General features: G+C 36.5%; 1 pseudogene; it reads right to left on the bottom strand.

Annotated features, from left to right (window-relative positions):
* Positions 1–3,646: 3,646 nt before the first annotated feature.
* On the bottom strand, positions 3,647–4,811 carry LOC149533174 (putative rRNA-processing protein EBP2 homolog pseudogene; annotated as a pseudogene).
* Positions 4,812–5,732: the final 921 nt, after the last annotated feature.

The following is a 5,732-nucleotide window of genomic DNA, read 5'->3' as shown; positions in this document are numbered from 1 at the left end:
TGGTTTTTTCCTAATGTCCAAACCCTATATACAATAGAATAGCTCATTGTGTTCACAACAAGTTTCCATTTGGAACAAAAATAATACACCTACAGCCAAGTTGTCAATCAATGTATAGCACAACTGCAACCAAGTTGCTATGCACAAATTAACTACTCAAGCACCCACCCTAAACAAAGTTGAATCCTAGCCTTTTCAACCTCACACCCTTAAATCCAATGTGTGATAGAGATATAGACTTGAGAGATAGACTTGAGAAGACTTTTCTTCTTCCTTTGAACAATTATCCACAAAATAGGCCCTTGAACCTAGAAGATGTGGGAGGCACCCTGAGTCTAATGCAAACAAAGCAGTTCTAGCAAGAGAAGACAACTAACAATAAACTGCCTCGGATGCAAACAAGTGCCACATTGAGACCTAGGACAGGACAAAACATTGGAAACAAGAAATTAAGAAACCAAAACAAGAGTTGGGTAGTACTCACCAATCATAAAAGTGAACTCCCAAATCGCATCAATCCCATGAGAAACCACTTGCAATAGGAGACGCAAGAGAAGACCCAATATTTCTCAAAAAGACTCATCATTCAAGTGGAACTATAAAGTAGAGAATCAAAAGCATTAATAGTCAAATGGCCATTATGGGCATTCCTCCACCACATAGCTCCACCCTTTTGTCAATATGGTACAAATTGAAGCTAGGCGACCAATGGCAAAAACATCATCTACATCTAAAGGGGAGCCACATGTAGTCAAGCAATTGAGTGCAAGACTTGGATCCCCCATTAAAACAATATTCCAATGAAAATCCTGGAAGATATCTATATCCACCAAAATATAGGCATATGAGTGTACTCATAAAGGAAGTAGCAAATACAACCTTCAAGAAGTGACCAATTGTATTGCCAATAGCTTCATAGTAGAATTCTTGTCAAAACCGAAGAGGAAAATTAAATAGTCTACCACGAACTAGTCTACTAGAGAGAGGTTCAATGAAGGGATTGAAAAAGATAGATCAAGGCTTGAGTGGGAGTGCACTCCCCAAAACCATAATTTGTTCTCAAGAACAAAGTCCCTATCCTCTAAAGATTTGGACGTAGCTATGAAGAAGCCCCTCACACAAGGAAATAGCTTGATCTTACCATCAATGTGAGGCCTCCAAGATTCTGAAACCCAAGTATGCAATTCAAGAAGAGAATGTCGCAGATTGTTGAATCTACAAATTAAGGTAAGGCAAAGATAAAAATCTTCATTCTTTATCAACAACTATCTATAAATCACAAGGAGAAATTGTGAACAATGGGCCAAATTCTTTCATGAACAAAATCACAAACCAAGCTCAAAATAATATTTGCCCTGCCTAGGACCACAAATAATAATGGGAAATCTGTAACAGACACCAATGGTCAACCAAGGGACACAAAACAAACTTCTTTGGAGATTCCACATCACAGACAAGATAATAGTGCCCCTATGGATGAAACTATGAGCTTGAGCCATGAAAAAAAAAGCCAACAAGATCGGTTGAAATAGAAACCCTAACCAAAGAGGATGCAAAAAACACACCAATGACGTCACAAGCATTTTCATAAAGCCTACAGGCAATAGGGAGTAAAGGTAAGGTTTTGGGAGCATGCACGGAGTGCCCATTGTTTAATTAAAAGTTGGAGATAAATGTTAATGGCACAAACTATTACAATTCATTTCCTTCACTTGGACAAATGAGTACCTCATGATTTATCACCCAAATTGATTTTTGACATACATGGTCAAAGGCTCCAGTATCAGTAAAACACTTTTGGCAAACAATGATAATCAATTAAAATGTCTTTTTAACAAACAATGTACCGACTAAATGCTAATTATTATAGAAGTTTTAATTAACAAGAGTTAAACTATAAATATGTTTTTTAATTAATTCATTTATTAACGAAAAGACTTTTATGGTTTAAATATATACAGTTCTGGGATATATCCGAAATTTCAATCAAATTGGGGTGAATTGTCTGGGTCTATGTTATGTTGTATATAAGTTCATGATTTTTCTCTGTTTTTTGAACAGCTAAACACAAAACAATACTTAATCCCAAAAACAATTTGACAAATCTGCACAATGAAACCCCATAACCAAAACTGAACTGGTAACTTAGATAATCTCTGATATTACAAGAAACAGAGAAAAGAATTACTTTTTAAGTGATTTTGAGAAGCAATGCAACAAGAACACCCACGTGAATGCATGGGGGTGGAATACATAATCATTGTTGGTCTGTTCTAATGCCTAAATGTAAATTGCAACTATAACCATACACTCTAAAATGTTGGCAACATGCACTATTGCGATTCTCAATGTCATTCCTCTAAAACAGTAGAAAGCAGGTAAAGTATGGCAAGAATCTAAGCAAAGCTGATGTCCATCTCAAATTTGCAGTTTCTAGCATTCAAATACAACATTAAAAGATCTAATTCCCAATATATAAATTCATCAGCAGATAACTCATTAAAAACGTATCACAACAAATATGATAATTTTTCATACGATAAAAAAGGAGAATTTTATAAATTTGGTTATAAAATATTATCTAGACTTTTACGTGATAAAACAGATAAAACCCTAGAATGAATATTTTACTTGGAACTTTTTCTCTCAATGTTATTAAAATGAAAAAAACAATGTGTATCCTCATAGTTCTTAACTAATTTTACAATTAACTAGCTCAACAGAGCTAGGAAAAATGCAAGATTGAAACTGGCCAATTTCTCTATATATTTGCCATGTGAGAGTGTTGAGCTTGCACTCTATAGAATGCAAAATAAAAAGTAATGATAAAGATTGGTAAAGTGAAAATTACATGTTACTCCTACTGTCTATAGTCATGAGATCAACTGTCACTTATCTGAATGTGAGAGGTATTGGGAAGCGGAGGGTCAGAGATCTTGCTCTGCTGCCTCGTCTATCCAGCTAAAATCATTTTAATGAAATATTGAATCCTTCATCTCAATCAACTAAACCAATGCCAGATGGGCATCAATAAGTTCATTCCCCCTCCTAAGTTCTCCCTAATGATAACTAAGCACTTAGATAGGTACAAACTCAGAAAATCGGCTTATTAAACTCCTGAACTAATTGTATGTACAAGATGTATAAACCAAAAAATTATAATTTATTTGTTACAGACTTTCTCAAAACATTAACAAAAAGAGGGAAATGAGAATCTTAATACAAATTTTTAGAATACCTTGATTTGCTTCAACCAATTTATCTACCCTCCTGATATTAATTGTTCTAGACATAGGAAATAAAGTAATACCAAATTTTACAGAGTAGCTGAACATAACCAAAAAAAGACGGCCCTCGAATAATCAAAATTTGGCAATCCATTCCCAAGAGGCAAATAGTAGGCTAGTAAGGCCCACAATCGAAACCCTTATCCTTAGTGTTTAAGCACTTCAGAACCTAAAATGAGAAAATAAGCGTGCGATTTCCTGGAACCGTTTAATTAATTGTATAAACACTAGAAACTCATCTTCCACCCGTTTTTGAAACTAAACAACTCTAAGCTCTCTCAAACTACTTTAAGCCCTCAATGTTATCCTCAAATTGATTCTGGTCTCAACGCTACCCGCCACGATGGAAAAAGGTTGCATTTGACAATAAAGAAACTACGTTGATAAGTTTAAGGAATTTTAAAACATAAAAACGGCAGTCATGTACTTACAGATACAGTGGTATATGCAATTGTTGTCCTCAATCCTTTATAAAGCAGAAAATTATGTAAACCTAATACTAATTTACAAGTGCCTGCCACACAGAACGCTCAAAAAAACCTCAATTCATCCTTCTTTTCTTCTTGCTGTTTTTCCGGTTGCCCGGAAACCCTGCAAAATCTGCAGCAGAATCCGGAGTGTTCTACTTCCTCATCCGCTTTGGCCCTCCATTTCCAAATTTGGATTCTCTATATTCTCTATCCTTCAACACCTTTTTCCCTCCGCCAAACTCCATATTTCTCCTCTTTTAGCCTTCACCAATCGCAATGTTATTTCTCGCCTTCCCGCCCGACCGATCGCCAGGTGAAATCCCAGGCCTGATCTTCTGCCCCTTCTGAAACGAACTCTTCCCTTCCTCAAAATCCAGCGGCATTTCATCGTCGCCGTCCTTAAAACCGCTATTCTGCCTCAATTTCCTTCATTTTTTAACTGACTCGAAATCGTCCTTCTTTTTTTTCGCTCTCTCCTTCAACTTCGCCGCCTGGATGACCTTAGACAATTTCTTGGCCTCCTCGACTTTCTCCGCTCCACCGCCTCCTCTATTTTCTGCTTCTGGAAAAGCAGCTTATCCTTCACCTTCAGCATACGTTGATCTGTTTTCACCATTTCTGCGTAATAATCTTCAGGCCTTAGGAAGGGGATTCCCATGGCCAGCTCGTCATTGACGTTGATTTCTCCTTCTCTTTTGTAATCTATGCAGAGCTTTTCGATCCAGTTGAAGTTGTCCTGCCATCCGATTTCCTCGAGTTTTTCATGGAGACCGACTGTGTTGTCCACTCCGTCTTTACGAGGCTCGCTCAGCGGAGCATCTTCTGAATCTTCGTCTTCCTCTTCTGTAGTCAATCATGGTCTTCCACTACTGCTGATTCCTCGCGCTTGGCAGGATTCAATTTCAGCCCGTTGAGGACCGCCATGTTTCCATGCTTTGCAGGATTCGACGGTTTCCATAAGCTACATTAAAATAATTCACAAAAATCATGATAATTTCAAAATATCCTAGGTTTAGTGTCTAAGAACTTATTTCTCCGAGTTTAGTTTTTCAAATGTTAAAGAGTAATCAAAACAATAGGCTGACCTGTGGAATTTCAAGAGGAACCAGACAAGTCTCGCAAAACATAGTTTACATAGTAACAGCAATTGTACATTGTTAATAGAATCAATAGAAAAGAGTCACTCCATCCCTTCTTTTCATATTAAAAACTTAATATTTAAGTTCAACAAACTAAACGTACAATCTATGTTATCCTTAAACATATTATCACATTAAGTATCAAAAAGAAAATACTATCTATCTAAGTCATTGTGGCTCCATATAGTGTTCATCAAAATAATATCAAATGGAGTTTATTTTTCATACATGGTATGTATTAAAACTATTTTCTAGGGTTACAGAGATCCTCTAGTAGCATAAACAAAAACAAAGCATCATTTATCAATTTTGCCCTCCTTAGGCTTAGTCAACAATAATTGGTCTAGTCTTTAGTGAGGAAGTTGAATAGGTCCCTAGTAGCGACACTGTCCTCCTTGTTATCCTTTTCCTATTGAAGTAGATACAATGTTGTGCCCAAAGAGTGCATTACCCTTAAAGCATACATGGCCAACCTAATGAAGCTCAGATCCAAAATGTTTAACTATTTATTTTATTTTATTTTCTATATTCTCAGTATTCATAGCACATCCCCACAACTAGAGCAATCTTTGTTTTACCACTCGTAGTAGTCTTTTCAGTGCCAACCACCTTCAACCAAGTTTTGTGCATAACTTGTTTCATTTTGCCCCAAAAGTATGGAGGGGAGGTGGTAGTCATAAGGGAGCAGTTTTTACTACCTCATGCTTGTGTCTTGGAGAAAGTGTCCACTATGTCAATCTTGATACTCATCGAGACATGAGTGTAGCTAATAGTGTCATTCTTGTTCCTCTCATAATCACTCTTCATTTCTAGTTTCCTCCTCTTTCTCAATAAAC

Source organism: Cupressus sempervirens, chromosome 10 (assembly GCF_028749045.1).
Source record: "Cupressus sempervirens isolate cs-2001-9-10 chromosome 10, ASM2874904v1, whole genome shotgun sequence".
NCBI classification, from domain to species: domain Eukaryota; kingdom Viridiplantae; phylum Streptophyta; class Pinopsida; order Cupressales; family Cupressaceae; genus Cupressus; species Cupressus sempervirens.
The sequence above is the reverse complement of the archived record's forward strand: the minus strand, read 5'-3'. Positions and strand labels throughout refer to the sequence as shown.